At 38.1% G+C, this 19,294-nt stretch overlaps 1 protein-coding gene across 1 annotated transcript in view; it reads right to left on the bottom strand.

Moving 5' to 3' along the window:
- The window catches only part of LOC122814852 (troponin I, slow skeletal muscle-like), a 143,185-nt gene that overhangs the window by 19,412 nt on the left and 104,479 nt on the right, over positions 1–19,294 (bottom strand). The gene's annotated exons all lie outside the window — the stretch shown is intronic.

Genomic DNA, 19,294 nt, shown 5'->3' with positions numbered 1-19,294 from the left:
TATAAATCTGCATGCTTCACATGAAGTTTAGAGGTTATTATTGTCCATATGCTAACCCTTAATTGTTGCTAAATGCATTTCATAATAGCACAGTATGATAATTAACTTGACAAGAATATGCAGTGGGCACTTTCCTGCAAGAAGCACTTATTTTAGTGAGTCAGTTGTTAAATGACTTAGTGAGTAAACTGTAAGATACAAAATAAATATTTAATCCAGGATTGCGCTCCATATCTGGAAAAATGGTAAATGTACTCTATAATTCAAGAAAGGCAGTTCCAAAAATACTTCTTGGCTTTCAGGGCCTTCAAAAATCATAACAAAAGATCCAAAATTATAGCAGACAAACTTTGGCTATGTGTAAACCCATAGATCCAAAATTATAGCAGACAAACTTTGGCTATGTGTAAACCCATAGCCATGAGTTAACAGTATATAGCTTTCATATGTTTTAATAAACTGAGTAAGGCTGCAAATATTTACAGAGGAAAAGCATCCCTTTGTAAACCCACATAACCTGCTGAAAGTGTAATCTGTAGTATTAACTTGAGATAAGAAACAACTTGTAATTGCTGTCACAGTAACAAACCTTCAAGTACCTATTATTATAAATATACTGACATCAGCTTTGGCAACATTATTCTCAGCTAAGTGTATTCTATGAATTTCACATCTAGTACAACGTTCTACCCAACTGCTATGCTTCTTAGTATGAACAGCATTTAGAGAGCAATATTTTTGTCCAAACACTTAATAATTTCCAGTATCATCCTGATTTCTCATTACCAACACTATCTAAACATCACATCAGGTCATGCTGATACAGGTGGGGTAACCTGTATTAGTTCTTGAAGTAAATTTTGATCTGGTGAAAGATGACTTCAATATTTATTGTCTGCTGTCTGCAGTGAGCTGCCTGTGATAAATTCGTACAACTGTTTCTAATTCATTATCTTGAAATAGTGTATTATAATAAAAATGTCACTGTGGAAGCTTTCCTGTAATTATTTCTGTAGACAACTTTTTTACTGATTTTGTATCTTTCTAAATTATGTTTCACATTATTAATCTGAAACTGTACTCTAGCTGTAAAGATTCTAGACATTTTTAGATCCATTCAGTCAGTTTGGGTTTCAACTGGTGATGGTCATAGAGATAAGCAGGTCAGTCACTTCATGTAAACAGCTAGAGACTGAGGTACTTCATGTATGTGTATGCATGCATATATAAATATATATATATATATATATATATATATATATATATATATATATATATATATATCTATGTAACTGTGACTGTGCACTTTAAATAACTGTGCAACACAGATATCGGGCTGACAGCACAGCATGGAAGCATCTGGGGTGTTTGATTCAGGTATTGATCACCATAAAATAATATAATAATGTATACTGTGACCTTGAAATGAGAATAATACATTTGGAAAAGTGTGAAAGGAGTGAGGGGGCAGAGCCTGTGCCTGAATTCATTAGTCCTTTAATTTAGATGCAGAGAGACCTGAAATTTCATGACAGTCTTATCTAATTAAATTATAGTTCTGAATAGTGTAATAAAAGTGTTCTTCGATTTTAAAAGTCTCAGTTGTACGTTTGTTCCTACATTCAGTCTCTGACTATGCACTTCATCCCTTTCTTGGTTATGGGGGAGCAAGAGCCTATCCTGACACTCAACGGGTGAAAGGAATGGGAACTAATCCTTCATAGGGTGCCAACCTATTGAAGGATGCACACACTCTGTCTCAAGCAGCAGTCTTACATGCTTGCAGCACATCTTTGGGATGTGACAAGAAGATGGAGCACCTGGCAGGAACTTAAATGAACATGGGAAAGACGTACAGACTCCACAAAGGAATCAGAACCAAATAGTTAACTTTAATTTAAAATATCCTGAAAAATCATTGGCCAGTCTCAGATTTTAATCTGCAAATCTCAAATTCTAGTAAACTAGAAAATGCAAAACATGGCTTGATATGCAGAATAAATCACAAATTCACATGGTGTAATCAAACTGAAATTGAATGATATTTGGACAATAGCACTCATTGACTCAGGAACCTCTAACATACATACCCAAACATCATAGCTGCAATGAGGTAGTCTGTGTCATTCCTGCTTGCTTTCAGATTAATTTAGTATATTTTCTGGATGCTGAAACTATAACACACTAAAGAAAAGTCTGATACTCAGTGGTATACATTAAACTAGGGCCTAGTGTACACAAAAATGTAGCAAGCAAGCATACTTGTAGTTGTAGTGAGCTAGCACACTGTTCTGTTCCTGAATCACAGACAGTCTTTGGGGTCATTGGAGAGCTGGAACATATTTCATAATTCAAGTAAAAGCAAGGAGAAGAAATAACCCCAAAACAGGCACCAGCCACCTCTTAGGATGCACATATACACTGCACTTATATACACAAGCAAATTGGATGATCACCAGTTCACAAATGAAATGTACACAGAGCAGGGGGAAAGAATGGCAAATGCTGTTACAAATATATACCTACAAAAGCACATCTTCACTGCATACAGCACTTAATATTTCTTTTATATTTTCTTCACAGTTATTAGTTATTTCATGCTCTGTATCATCCTCTGCATACTCTAATATGATAATTTAATTTTACTCATCCTTATCATTACAACTGTATTCTTATTCTTTGTAACATAGATTCAGTATTCCACATCTTATAATACAACTATCATTCACATTTACTTTTCACATATGCACTAATTAAAGGTTTCATTACTCATGCTACTCCCAAAAAACTGCAGGTTTCATGATTTCATTTAATATCTTACTCAGAATATTGTATCAAATATTAATATTTATACATATCTTTTTACGTGTCCAAAATCCATCAAATTTGCTGTGTTTCAATAACAAATGTTCAGCAGTTTCTACCACTTTACACGTATTACATATTATTTTTTATGCCTTTTATATTTCACCTACCTTTTAAAGGAATTTATCTTATATTCTTCTCCATAAAAAGTTAGAACTCTCCCATACTGTGTTAAACTACATGCACTCTGACTCTATTAAAGATCATCACCCGACATTTGTAATCTCGGAGAGCTCTAAAACAGACATTTCACAAGGTATACTGCAGTCAGAAAGTTTACCAAATTCAGACTTTCAGTGTTCACATCACTGCTAAGACACTGCAACTGGACTAACCAAATATATAGCTCATTCCTTCAAATCAACATTTCTAACTATAGTAAATTATTTAGCCCCACAACACAGAAAAACATACTTAATCCAATCTTGTTCTAAAGTTAACTCAGCAAACCAAACAATGCACAACAGAGATACAACTGGAGGAACTGGAGCAAAGAAAAAAATGTGTGTGTGTGTGTGTGTGTGTGTGTGTGTGTGTGTGTGTGTGTGTGTGTGTGTGTGTGTGTGTGTGTGTGTGTGCGCGCATGCCTGTATCTCACTCACTCTCTCTCTCTCTGTATATATATATATATATATATATATATATATATATATATATATATATATATATATATGTATCTTAAACTAACTCCATAATTTAGCCTAGTCCTGAATTATATCTCATAAGAAAAGCTATTACCACAACTTTCAGCAGTCTCATAACAAAACCCCTTAACATTTTAGCAGTAAATCAGCTAATTAAACCAGTGAGAAAATCTCAACCAGATCCCTTCCTTTCAGACAATAACTATGCTATCACCTGTAAATTCAACAAACACTATATTAATGCAGTCACAACCCTCCTCAAAACATAGCAACTAGGGATCAAACCCACAAATATTCTTCAAACAAAAGCATGTCATACTCAACAGAACAAAAGTCAAATAAAAGACTCCTAACTCAACAAGCAATGACAATCTATCAACATTTTTGCTTTGGCCTGTATTTATGTCTATAGTTAAGAACTAAATCAACCTCGCTGGCACCTGACAACCTTCCAGCCCAATTTCTGTAACTGATAGCAGATGTTGTAGTGTACCATTTAGCAATTCTTACTGATTGCTCCATAACTGAATCCCAGATCCCCACAATGTGGAAACAGTCATACATCATTCTACTTCATAAAAGTGACACATCAGTTGAATTGTTAAATTACCACCCCATAGCTGTACTAGGATCACTCTCAAAAGTTCTGGAAAGGTTCTGCCATGAGTAAGACATGGCTTTAGACCAACTCATAGCATTGAATCTGCCCTACTAGCATTTTTAAGCATACTCTACCAGAGCCATAACTGAAGACAGGTTGTCATCTCCTTGTTGTTAAATCTCCCTAAAACATTTGATATCATCTTACATGAACTACTAAACCTTATATAATTATTCAGTTTCAACTACAAAAACCAAAGGATTAAAAGGACACACAATCACACTAGAGCTTTCACTGTGTGATACCTTAAACATCCTGTAGTGGAGGATCATGGTATATATGCAAATGACCCCTTAAGAACATCGTGTTTCAGCTAGATGGCTTCAGAATGTCCCTGACTTTTTTTTTTACTTTTTAAGTCTTTATGGTTTTATTCAGGCCAGTAAAGTCTAACCCCACTAGCTGTGAATATGTATGTTTCAGCCTTTCTATTGACCTCATTAGCACAGCATATATATATATATATATATATATATATATATATATATATATACACACACACACACACACACACACATATATATATATATATATATATATATATATATATATATATAGTTTGGCTATACTTCAGAAACACAAGGTCTGTAAACCCAGCTGATGCCCATAAAGATTAAGGTGCCTGCAAAACTATCCCAACTAAATCCAAACTAAAGGGTTAAAAGGACACCCAGACAAACAATTCAGTAAAAAACTGCTAGAAAAATCCAGCTAAGCTCAAAGTTTCAGCTACAATATAATACAACAATTCATCACTTACCTACCAGAAAGATGGCAGTGTATGAAATGGGGAAATACTTTTCTTGTCTCCCTAGCTATAACTGTAATAATATGCCAGGGCTCTATATTACACCAGTACTGTTTCATAACTGGTTTGCATCTAGTCGAAAAATAGGGCACCATAGTCCAATATGCCAGTGGCTCCACATTACTCTGTACAAGAACTACAAACAATCCTCAGCTCTAGCCCATAACTCAACAATTTTTCACATCAGTTCAACATTGCATTGAAACCTTACAACTTGTTCTAAAGCTAAACAAAACAAAACTGATATTTTCCCTACACTCAGATCAAAGCAGTATAGAAAATGTCTTCATTTTATCAGTCAACAAAACAAAAGTAGAACTTGTACCCCAAACAAAATATTTAGGAATAGGCAGCAGCCATAAATTCAAACACCACATCCAAATGCAATCTCAAAAAAATGACAGATTCAGAATACTGCACAGAGTAAAGCCATTCCTTACTCCTCAAGCACAATTAACTCATCACTTCCTCCTCAATTTTAACCAAGATGCAAGAAAACCAACTAGACCAACTAGACCAACTACAGCAATGCTACAACAAAATTGCTAAATTTGCCTCTAGTCTTCGTACCAGCACTCACTGAGTAATAGCATTACAAAAAATTAAATGGGTTGAATTGCCCAACAGCCTTATATACCGTGACCTGATATCATGGTGAAAAATTCTTCACTATCGAGATAATGATCCCTCTATTGCCAATTCACAGTAATTGTGTAAGCCTTTTAACACCTATGACCATATAAAATCTTCTCCACTCCAAAAAATCTAACAATTCTCTGTCTCTCTCTCTCTACTCTACCTAAATAACTGTATACTAGAATAATTTAAACTCTGTACAATAATCTTCCTGCCTAAAGGAGTTTAAACTTTCCCTGTTCACATACCACAACAAAAGTGGCTATGTTCCTGCTCCACAGCTACCAGATAGCTCGTCAAGAATGTCTTTATTTGTACCTTTTAAGCTATTAGTTCATACAAATGACTGTCATGCATACACAGCTGTAAAGACTCAAATACACCAGTAATGTAAATATTTATTTCTTCTGCCCAAAGATGTTATATACTGCTGTCCTCCCAACAATCCCCACTCTTTACTTTACATGAGACCGTAGCCATTACTCTATAACCTAAAATGTAAATACTATGCTGTACTGCTTCTATGATAGCTATTATGAATTCAGTCACAGCTACATAACATAAAGCTAACTTTAGACATTTATAACCAAACATTACTTCAATGCATTTACTACTGGAATAATTACTAACTCCTAGTGGGACTAACCTGGTCGACAAATGATAAATAAATGAATATCATACATACATGCATGCATATTCTGTTATCTTTAAGTATTGGGCCTCTAACTTGTTTAAGCTAAAGTCATGATATTTGAAAATGTATAACTTATTACTGTCAGCTGCTGTCTTATTTTGAATGTGTCAAATTTGCATATTTACAGCTACCATAGTATTCACTTACTTACATAGCATTTGACCTCATATAAGTGTTTCTATGTTGCTGCAAATTATTCATGTTTCCTTCCACAAAATATTTATAGAAATGTTTCCTTCAGATGCATATTATTTCAATGCCTACCGTTTTCTCCTCAGGTCTGCATTGAAAATGGACACCATCTAGCCAGGCTATCTCATTAAACAAAAGCAAACATCTACATCTGCATCTACATCTCTATCTCTCTGCCTGTCTGTCTGTCTATCTATCTATCTATCTATCTATCTATCTATCTATCTATCTATCTATCTATCCATTTTGCTTGCTGTTGCTCATTTTAAGATTCCTCATTGATTTCCCTTTATCAGGCTATCTTTCATTTCCCCCAGCACTGGCATTCCCAAGTGTTACCTGTGCTGGGATGGTCTCCCTATTTGGAGGATCCACACATGGTCACCCAAACCAGGTGTGGATCAATGGAGGTACGAGGCACTAGTTTCTGAGATTGGAATGATGATCAAAAGGGAAACCATCATGTTGTGGCTTGGAGAATTTTTGTACAGCTTTAAGTCCCTTCACCCAGCATGCTGAAATTACCAACATGTTAGGCTGGTTAGCAATGAGAAGTGGCTTGAGTGCTCAGAGAAATACCAAGCATGTTTCCTTCCCCCAGAATAGGTGCACCTATCTACCCTGTCTACCTGTCAAGGATTCAAACTGCTAATCAAACTCGAGTTACATAGGCCATAGACGGGACTTTATCCTCTGCTCTATCAGCAACATGCAAATAAATAAGTAAGTAAATAAGTAAATAAATACATAATAAATGTATATTTTAGTCCATTTCTTATTACTTTCTTTTTCTGCTTACTTAATCCTTTTTCTGGCTCAATATAATACATTTTTGTGGGTCTGCTACAAGTTCTCACATGGTAGAAGCTTGTGATACACTTGATCATTGTAATTTGTTTAAATGGCAAATGCCGTAATTCCTACTAGCCCAATCCTAGTTGATTACCTAACTCCCACTAGGCCGATCCTAGTTAATTACCTAATTCCCAGTAGCCTAATCCTAGTTAATTACCTAGCCCTCCTATCTCCCAGCAAGTCTAAACTGCATAGAGCTAACCCTAAAACTCCCACCTAGTCCCTAACTCTACCATAGCACTGCCCTCCCTAATGCTAAAACTCCAATCCCACTCCCTAGTCTTAAAACTGCACTCGTGCTGTCTAACCCTAAATCCCCGTGTCAATATCCAAACCCAAACCTAAACCTAAACTTCTTGCTCTCTAAACCTAAAATCTTATGCTTACTCACTAGCCTTAATCTACTCTCCTGCTCCTTAAACCTGAAACTTCCTTCTAGCTCCCTAAACCTAAAGTTTCTGATCACTCCCTAACCTTAAACTCATGTTCCACCCCATAACCCTAAAACTTTCCTGATCCTTAAATCTAAAACTCCACTTCCACTCCCTAAATCTAAACTCCCCTTCTGCTCCCTAAACCTAAATCTTCCTCCTTCAGAAACCTAAATCCCAATTTGTATCACTGCCCAGAACCCTCATTTATGCTCCCAACCTCTCAACCCTCCCAGTAAATGCCACCCTTAACTAACTCAAACAACACTACTGTGTTCGGGTGAGGTGTGATATCTCCAGTTTCTCTCCATGGCTGATGTACCACACCTGAACATGTAGTCAAGTTCAGGCACAAGTAGCCAGTGGCATGAGCTATAAGATGCTTGAGTCCCTAGCTGTGAGACAGTGGTCTTCAAGCACTTGGGACTTGGGTGTTTGTGGTAGACCCACGTTTATCATTATATTTTTCATTCCATTGCTCTCTTTCTTTAAGAAATTCATCCATCACTACCTTTCACAATCTACCTTTTATTTCATCTTCTTTAATGTCACTACTATCATATAAATATTTTCTTTTCTTTTTCCATCTTTCATTTAATCTCATTCCTGTACTTTATTTTCATGCACTGCTGTTTGGAGGTGCTTGTTGCGCTGTGAACTACTTTTTAAGGACACTGGTAAAGAAACATTGATTTTATTATTTTATTTATCTGTACAGCACTAAATGTATATGATATTTAATAGGTTCATAGGTTCATAGGTAGGTACTAGGCTATTAGCCCTAGGGCCTATATAAGCCTAGCCAAAAAGGTACCCTGGCTTTCACCACTGAAGAAAATTATTTTCCTATGCCCCTGTCAAGCAGAGCCACAGAAGTGATCCCCAGGGTGAATATCCTATTTCCCATCCAATCATCAAGATTTTTCTTGAAGAGTGCTAATGAGGAGCTCTGTTTGACATAGATAGGTAGTCTTTTCCAGAGCATGGGAAGTCTCTGGGACAGGAATCTATCCCTCCATCATGTTCTGTTTATTGTGGTGACCTAGTCACCTAGAGTTTAGGTCCCTAGAGCATGTAGCTCAAAGGGATTGGGATTTCTTTAAGTGGAGCATGTCCAACAGCTCTGGGTTTGACATAGCTTTGTATGTTAGGCAGAAATCGCCTCTGAGTAGGCGATATGCGACAGAGTAAAACTGGAGTTTTTTGAGACGGTCTGCATAGGGCATCTGTTTGATGCCAGTAATCCTCTTTGCGAGGTATTTCTGCGGCCATTCCAGTTGTTGTAGATGTCTTGTGAGGTACATACCAAAAGGGGCATTGTACTCTATAATGGGTCTAATGAGTGATGAGTAGAGGGGAACAATTACCTCTTTTTTTATGGATGAGAAACCTTTTGTGATGAGGTGTGCCATGTAGAAGGATTTCCTGACCACTGTGGGGATGTGATTATCAAAGGAGAGACTACTGTCCACCTGTGTCCCAAGATCTCTTATCACACTTTTGGTGTTAAGTAGACTACCACCTATGTGGTAGTTCATGGGTACAGAGTTTTTGCCAAAGGGGATGACAATGCACTTTTTGGCATTGAGCTTGAGGCCATGGATTTGACATCAGGCATCTGTCTCATTGAGGCCCTTTTGTAGGATGTCCACATCATTAGGAGTTTCGATTATGGCTCTTAGTTTGCAGTCATCTGTGAACTTAGTTAGCCAAAGACCTTCTGTGTTAGCCTGTACTTCAGAGAAGTAGATACCAAACAGGAGAGGACCCAGGACTGAACCCTGTAGTACTCCACTTATCACTGGTCTGAAGTCTGATTTGGAGTCTGCTACTTTTACAGTTTGGGTTCTGTCAGTAAGCCAGTTGGCAACCCATCTTGTAACATAGGGATTTATACTTAGTTTAGTGAGTTTATCTATAATTACAAAGTGGGAGATGGTGTCTATCACCTTGGCAAGATCTAGATAGGCTGTGTGAGCCACCTTACCCTCATCTATGGCTTTGGTGACTGCTTCAAAAAAGTCTTTTAGGTTTAGTAGACATGATCTGCCTTTTACAAACCCGAACAGTGTGGGGTCCAGAGTTTGGAGATCTCCAATGTCTTTGTTTATGAGTTCCATGATGATACGTTCCATGGCCTTGCAGACCAGGCTTGTCAGGCTAATGGGGAGGTAGTTCCCAGGGTCTGTCATGGCTCTCCCTTTGTGGAGTGGGATAACTGTCATGGTGCGCCATTCACTGGGCACAAAGCCTGAGGTGAGGCTATGACTGAACATGGTACTTAGGTGGGGTGCCAGTTCATTCTTTAGTTCATGTAGAAGGCAGCCTGGGATGTTGTCAGGTCCCATGGATGCTGTGTTCTTGGCTTTGGAGATTGAGGTTTTTACCTCTGCAGCTGTGATTACAGGAACTTTGCATTCTTCCGGTACAGAAATGGGCCCTTTAGAGGGTGAAAGGGGGATAAAGTTAGCACTGAACATATCTGCCAGGATGTTGGCAGTATCAGTTGGTTCTGTATATTTAGTGCCATTGTGTTGTAACTCAGAGCAGATCTGAGTGTTGCCATTGAAATTCTTGACATAGCTTTAGAATGCTTTGTAGTTGTCTTTAGAATCAGTGGCAATTTTGTTTTCATAACTAGCTTTGGAGGATTTTATGAGGGGTCTCAGCTTCTTACTGAGGCTGACTAGGGAGTTCCTCCAATCATGGGATTTTACTCTTTTTTGCAACAGTTTCTTTCTTCTGTTGTAGAGTTTGTTTATGGCAGAAGACCACCAGATTGGCTTCCTTTTTTTGGAGGATAGCATCTTGGTTCTGTTAGGGATAGAATGATCCATGCACTCGTGTAAGTGCTTATAAAGTGCATTTGTGTAGGATTCAGCAGTCGTACCTCTATTGTCCATCTGCATGGGTGTAGTAAAGTTTGCCACTTCTGTCTTAAGAAGCATGAAGTTGGCTTTGGAGAAATGTTTTATGGTTCTTTCCCTAATGGGGGCTGGGGGCGGGATGTAGATGTCTAGGGTGATTAGCTTGTGGTCGGATATGACCAACGCGTAATTGACCTCTGGTTGGAGGAATTGACCTCTGGTGTTGAACACCGGTCACCCATGTTGGTGATGACCAGGTCTAGGATATTGCTGCTGCTGGTGGAGGTGTGGATAAGTCGATCCAAGGCATTGGAATTCATGAATTCCAGAAAACGTTGAGCAAAATAGTTGTTACATGAGTAGTTTTCCCAGTTAATAATGGGGTAGTTGAAATCACCCATTATTAGAGTGTTGGGTTGTACCCTAATATTTTCCAGTGTATCAAGAAAAGAGGAGTGGAAATCCTGGGGCATGGTGGGGGTCTGTAGCAAGCTACAATCTGGATTGCAGTCTTGCCCAGAATTAGTTGAACTTGGATAATCTTGGATGCATTATGCTGAGCAATTAACTTGGAGATGTGGATATCTTTAATGAATATGGACACACCTCCACCTTTAGTGTTTCGGTCCGGGTTAGGTGGTCGAAAGGTGTGGTATAAATTCTAGCCTGGTAATGCAGGGGTGCTCTCTGGAGCTTTAAACCAGGTCTCTGTCACTGCACAGATGTCGATGTTCTCCATTTTAAGGAGTGCCTCGAGTGAGTGCATTTTGAGGTTTAGACTTCTAGCATTGAGTAGCATTAACCTCAGATTTTGCTTGCTTGCTTGTACCTGTTATGGTGGTGAATTTGTCATTTGAACCTTGCCTAAAAAAGGCACTATAGGAGTGGCAAGAGTCTTTGTCAGTATCCGGAATCCCAAGGGCGACAGGTGCAGGCCATCTCTGGCAAAGCATAATGGTCTGTTGATTATGTCATCCCAGGCAGACAGATACTGGATTCCTTTAGAATGACATCAGAAGTGTTACAGGAAAGGAGGGAAACAAGCTTAGAAATTTTTTTTTCAGTAAAGTGGAAATGGAGAAAGCTGGAACAGAAGTTAGTTCCAGGTTAAGAATCTGAGTGGGTTGGCCTTCACAAATGTTCTCTGTTAGATTGAATGAACTAATAACACTAGACTGGGAGGAGTGTCACAGATCAAATATACAGTGTGGGCGGGCAACTGCAAAGCCACCAAGTATAACAACACCACAACAATAGGGAAGGGGGGGGGTGGGAAACTATTACAGCTACTAGCTGTAGCCACTAAATGAAAGTTTTAAACAGATCAAGGAGCAAGCAGACTCTAGAGGATGCTTTTAACTGCAAACAAACTGCGCTGAACTATAACTGTTCTGCTCTTGAACAGATATTCCAAAGATATGCATCTGGAGCATTTCTCCCCGGGCCTAGTCAGACATTCCCGGTCAACAAATGTTAAATAAAAAATAAATAAATAAAATAAAATAAATAAAAACAGACTAGTCTAGAACACAGAAACCTCAAAAAATCAAAAATGCACAGAAAAGCATGGATAGAGCACTCACAAACAGAAAATACAACTCTCAGTATGAAAAAGAAGTTTACAGTTAAGTAATTCAGTAAACATGCAATCAGAATAATGAAACAGTATCTAGCAATGAAAAATACAGTTAAAACAGTATAAAACAGTACATAAATGCAGTGAAACAGCAACAAAAGCTTTATAACAGTGCAAAATGTAGTAGATTAACTGTATAGCACAATTATAAGCATTATAGAAGTGCAATTTAATGAAATATGTGTAAGAAATAACATCCTGCTCTTGGAATCTTAAGGAATTTCTGCTTAGTTTCAGTAATGAGTCACCATCCACAGCCTGATAAATAGGAGGGCATATCTTCCTGTTTGGGGCTTTGTGCTCACTTATAACTGTTTTGCTCTTAAGTGGGTGCTATATTTTGCTGTTTGGTGGTGCTTATTGTGCTGTAAACTCTTTTCTGCTCACCTTTTAAGCACATAGGTGAAGAAACTTTGTATTTGTTATTTCAGTTAGTTGTACAGCACTGAAAATATGTGCTGTTTAATGGGGAGGGGGGTGTCTTCCTGTCTGGTGTTGTGCGCCGAACTGTAACTGTTCTGCTCTTGAACAGACACTATATTCTGCTGTTTGGTGGAGCTTGAGTATTATGTCATTTAAGAAGTTATAAGTTAATAACACGTTAGTTGTTAGATTAAAGTATAAGAATTTACAACTGATTGTTACAGATTCTTTAAATTCATATGTTATGGAAGATTTGATTAATCAGAAATATTTGGTTAAAATATAACTTGTGAGGCATTGTATATAAATTGCTATTATACAATGACTGGCCATTATCATTAAAAAGTAGCATGCTGATTGGTAAGCCCATTCACCATGTCCATTGTAAATTCAAGCATACACCAATGGAAAAAGGTCCTGTCGCCCGGACTTTCTTCGATTGGTATATACTGTAACTTTATACTGGATATATGAGAGAGGCAGGATGGAGAAAATACTAGGAAAATCAGGAACGTTATTCAAAACTAAAGAAATGTACCTGATTTTCCTTGGATTTTTTCCATTCTGTCTCTCCTACCCCTAAAGTGTCCAAAACCTTTTTTTTGTTTAAGAAAAGAGAGCAATGGAGACCTTCCTTTCTCCATTGCTTCCTTTCCAAAGCACTGATGTACTGGGTAAGCATGGGAGCACAAGTGCCATACGCATGTGCGGTACATCAAAAAAAAAGCAATAGGATATGCAGCAGAAGCGGAAGAACAGCAAGGCACCATCATACAAATACATTATATAAGAAAAGTAAGTCATTTTTTTCCTTAAATAATATCCTTGTATAATAGCAATAACCAACTCCATGGTGTGGTATATTGAAGATTTACCTACAATTGGCTTTATTTAATCACTCAGGCTTCACCCTCATGATTAAACCACACTAACCGTGGGTAAATCTTCAATATATCCCACCAACAGTATTGGTTATTGCTATAATACATTCTGATTTAGAACAAAAGTGCATTAATTATACATGAATGGAAGATGTAAGTTTAATGTTAAGTAGTAACTTGATTCTCTAACTGAATGTGCATGGAGGAATGGAGCAAGATTAGGTCTGTTTCTGAATTTGTTAAAAATTGGCAGTCAAGGCATTTAGATACAAAAGTAATAATAATGAGATACTAAGGATGGAAATAAGGGAGGTAAGGTTGATCAGTCAGAAGTTAAATAACCGTCAAGGCTGAAAGCAAGCTGTGAAAAGTTTACATTTTAACTCAAACTCCAGTTAAGAGGAAGAAGTAAGCTGCGAATGCTAATGGAGTGAACTGAAAGGAGAATGTTAGTAAATCTACCATGTTGACAAATATGGAAGAGATTTCATTTAGTTCATCAAGCAAAATTTCAAATGAGTCAGTTTTATCATTAATAGGGAACAATGTGTATCATCTAGGAAAGAAGAATTGGTTGATTCTAAAATTTTGGTGGATAGCTCATTGGTTATGTCCTGTCTTTCAGAGATATGTGCGAGTGACTTAGAATATGCTGTAATAAAGGGAGTAGAGAGTTCTTTCACTAATACATCAAACTGTTCTACTGTTTAAATATATAAAATAATCGTGGTTGAAAATTACAATTGTACAGTCTCAGTTAATGGAGAACATTTTTCTGCGTCTAAAAGTTGACATTGGTGTAACTAATATTAGGCAAAAAAAAAAAAACTTAGATCATAGAGAAGATTTCAGTGATGACCTTTTGGTTGAATGGTATAGCTCAAAGTGTAAGGGGTTTGTATCATTAGATACCTTTCTGTCTCTTAATTCTTAGAAGGTATTAAATGAGTCTGAAGTTGAACACAGTTCAGCTGGTGTAAATAAACATCAATGTTTGATTCCTTCTAATAAAGAGGATGTTGTTTTGAATGTAGAAAGTTTAGAGGAAAACCTTTTTTCTTTTTAACTGGTAGTATTTCATATAATGCTTGCTGTTATGGTGTTAGTAATTGTATTAGTGGACAAAATTAAGGATAGCAAGAGAACCCATGGGTAAGAAAGCTTAGAGGAAGAGCTTTGGGAGGATTAATTAGTAAAAATAAAGACATTAATAAGCACAGTAAACAGTCTGGATTACTATAAGATATAATAGTGGAAAAGGATGTTATTCTGAACTACTGGCAATGGGGACTCATGTAAAATACATTGCTAGTTAAATATCACTGAATAGTGTATATTACAATTTCCTCTTTACCAGAATTGAAGTTAATTGATTTTATATATTTGTTACCAAGGTTAAATAGGGTTAAACTGACCTACAATAAATTTATTTTGCAGGGAGGTACTAATGATTTAATGTATACATCATTAAATAGGATGAAAAATGCAATTTTTGATATAACTGATTATTTTGAAACCTTAAATCTAGAGTTTGCATTATGCAAAATCTTTCCTAGCTTGCATTGGTAAGATTACCAGTGGAAGAAGGCAAAATTATTTACAAATTCACTAAGACAACTGTGTTTTGTCTACAATATTAAATTAATAAAAATCTGGGAAAACTATGCCTATGATTTAAAAAGGTTTTCAAGGGATAGCATTCATATTGATTTTTGTTGATCTATGGTTCTATTAGACTTGTTTAGGAACTGTGGTGAATTTTTTTAGGGCTTCACATGAACAGATCCATTTGAGCAATAGAAACAGGAAATGTAATAGATCTTTTAAAATGTTTCTATTTTTATCTATGTTTCTATTGTTATCTCCTTGATGGAGTCGCTGCATATCCGTAAGACAAACTCCACTTGTGGAACACACACACACAAGGCCTTAACCTGGTCTGTGACATTAATAGAACTTGTTGGCAGGATAGATTTGTGTCCCAAAGACTCCCCATCTGTGGAATAGACTCCCTGTTCATGTCAAGAAGAGTACCTCTCTAGCCCTCTTTAAAAGGAAGCTGGACGACTGGATGGGAAACAGAAAATGCACCTCTGGGATCCCACCTGTGTCCCTGCTGGACACGAGAAACAGGTGCTGACTTTAAGGGAACATGGGCGAAATTCTTGGCTAGGCTTATAAGGGCCTCCAGGCCAATAGCCCAGTATCATCCTGTGAACATATGAACCTATGAACCTATTGTAATGCACAAAGCTTTAGGAACAAAGGAAGTGAGTTAGAAGTTGTTGCACTTTCTGAAGGATATGAGTTTATTGCTGCTACTGAGACATGACATTCATCTGACTTACAAATACCAGGATATAACAAAGATGAATGCTTATGAATAAACAAGAGAGGTAGAGACATATTTTATGACTTATTCAATTTCTTGTAAACCTGTAAAGACTATTGTTAGATGTATATTTAGAGATTTATAAATGGATGTACACTTGTTTGCTAATTAGATGCACATACACTTCTGTTTGCTATAATATATATAGGAAACTATAGTCAGATGCATACATTCCTGTTTGCTAGCATACCTTTATTTTATTTATTTACTTATTTATTTATGACCGGGGAAGTCCACTGAGCCAAGAAGAGCACGTTTTCAGTGAAGACCCGGGGAGAAAAGCTGCAAATAACATGGTATAGGCAATTAAACTTACAAATTGCAAAATACATCAATGTTATGCAAGAAATATACTACAATAATTTCACATAACATACATTCACATAACTCTAAACCCACATATGTGGAGTCCATTAACAGTAACCTGCCCAAGCAACAAGGTCCTCCGAAGATGAAAAGCAAACAAACACCAATCACAGCCAAAGTGTCACATAACTCACAACACCAGTGTGCCACCCAACAACAGCCCCTAAGGCAAGACAATGTACCCAACACTTTAGTCATAGGTAAGATTGGATTTTCGTGACAGCTTGCAATTTAAGTCTGGTAGTACCTGCTGCTGACCTCCTCGTAATTTGTGTTTTAAAAGTTTGTTCAGCTTTTTCGTTCGTGATAGGTGACTCTATACTCAGGCACACTGATGTCCCACTCACCAGGCTAAACAAGGAGAAAATTACAGTCAGCTGCCTGTTGGGTGCCAGGATCTGCCACATAATGCATGAACTCAAATCACTCCACAACAAGTACAACTATGACTCTGTCATTGTCCATGTTGGCGTGACTGACTTGAGACATACCTCCATAGACTACATGAAAAGAGACATGGAAGAGTTCTTGGATCATGTGGCCCAGGCAAGTATGACCCGAGCCCTGAGTAGCATCCTGCCTTCGCCCAGAATGATACCACAGTACAAGGACAAAATGACTGACTTCAACAATTGGCTAAGCTTCTGGTGTCATTCAAACAGGATCCAGTATCTGTCTGCCTGGGACGACATGATTGACAGACCATGATGCTTTGCCAGAGATGGTCTGCACCTGTCACCCCTGGGATTCAGGTTACTGGCTAAGGCTCTTGTCAACCCTATAGTGCCTTTTTTAGGCAAAGTTCAAAGGCCAAAACCACCACCATAACAGGTACAAGCATGCAAAATCTAAAGGTAATGCTACTCAATGCTAGAAGTCTAAACCTCAAAATGCATTCTCTCGAGGCACTTCTAAAAATGGAGAACATCGATATCTGTGCAGTAACTAAGACCTGGTTCAAGGCTCCACAGAGCACCCCTGCAGTACAAGGCTACAACTCTTACCACACATTTCGGCCACCAAACCAGTACCAAAACACTAAAGGTGGAGGAATGTCCATACTCACCAAGGATATTCACAACACCAGGCTAGTTGCCCAATACAATGCATCTGAAATTCTTCCAGGTGCAACTAACACTAGGTAAAACTGCAATCCAAATTGTAGCTTGCTACATATCCCCCACCATGCCCCAAGATTCTCACTACACCTTTCTAAACATACTGGAAAATATTAAGATACAACCAAACACCCTAATACTGAGTGATTTCAACTACCCTGCCATTAACTGGGAAAACTACTCATGCACCAACACCTTTGCCCAACAGTTCTTGGAATTCATAAATTCCAATGCCCAGGATCAACTAATCCTTAGTCCCACCAGGGGCTCCAATATCCTAGACCTGGTCATTACCAACATGGGAAATCGATGCTCCACACCTATGGTCACCCCCTCGTTGGTCAGGTCTGACCATAAGCTACTCACCCTTGACATCCACATCCCATCCCCACCCCCCAGTAAGGAAACCTCTGTAAAAAACTTCCCAAAGCCAACTTCATGCCACTCAAATCAGAAGTGACAAACTTCATGACACCCATGCAGACAGGAACTGAAAGTTCGACTGCTGAATCCTACACTAAGGCACTGTACGAGCACATCCACTCGTGTATGAATTGTGCCATCCCCAATAGAACCAAGACACTCTCCTCCAAAAAAGGAAGCCAGTCTGGTGGTTCCTTGCCATAAACAAACTTTACAACAAAAGGAAGAAACTGTTGCAGAAAAGAGGAAAATTCCAGGATGCAAAAAACTCCCTTACCAGCCTAAGTAAGAAGCTGAGATCCCTCATAAAATCCTCCAAAGCTAGTTATGAAAATAAAATTGCCAAAGATTCCAAAGACAACCACAAGGCATTCTATAGCTATGTCAAGAATCTAAATGGCAATGCTCAGATATGCTCTGAGCTACAACAGAATGGCATTAAATATACTGATCCCAAGGATATTGCCAGTATCCTGGCAGATTGATTCAGTGCAAACTTCACCCCCCTTTCACCCTGTGGAGGGCTCATCTCAATACTGAAAAATTGCCAAATTCCAGTAATAACAGCCACACAGGTAAAAAACGCACTCTGCAAAGCTAGGAATATAGCATCCATGGGACCAGATGACATCCCAGGCTGTGTACTACATGAACTGGCACCTCACCTAAGTGATATGTTTAATCATTGCCTAACTTCAGGCTTCATGCCCACTGAGTGGCACACAGCTACAGTTATCCCACTCCACAAGGGGGGATCCACCTTGGATCCTGGGAACTACTGCCCCATCAGTCTGACGAGCCTGATCTGGAAGGCCATGGAATATATTATCATGGAACTTGTAAACAAAGACATTGGCAACCTTCAAACACTGGATCCCATGCAGTTTGGGTTCATGAAGGGCTGATCTTGTCTCCTGAACATGATTGACCTCTTCAAATTAGTCTCCAGAGCCGTGGACAAGGGTAAGGTGGTCCACACAGCCTATCTGGACCTTGCCAAAGCCTTTGACACCATCCCCCACTCTGGAATCATAGATAAACTTACTAAGCTGGGCATTAATTCCTACATCACTCGATGGGTTGTCAACTAGCTTACTGACAGAACCCAGACTGTAAAAGTAGCCAACTCCAAATCCAACTCCAGGCAAGTGACAAGGGGAGTACCTCAGGGTTCAGTCCTGGGACCGCTCTTGTTTGGTATCTACTTCTCTGAAGTACAGGCCAACACTAAGGGACTCTGGCTAACAAAGTTCGCAGATGACTGCAAACTGGGAGCCATTATTGAATTCCTCAATGATGTGGATAGTCTACAAAAGGGCCTTACAGAAACAGATTATTGGTGATAGAGCCATGGGCAAAGCTCAATGCCAAGAAATGTATAGTTAGCCCCTTTGGGAAAAAA

The sequence above is a fragment of the Protopterus annectens genome, chromosome 11.part0 (assembly GCF_019279795.1).
Source record: "Protopterus annectens isolate FY-2018-M chromosome 11.part0, PAN1.0, whole genome shotgun sequence".
NCBI lineage: Eukaryota > Metazoa > Chordata > Ceratodontiformes > Protopteridae > Protopterus > Protopterus annectens.
This window is presented reverse-complemented; position numbering and strand designations above follow the sequence as displayed.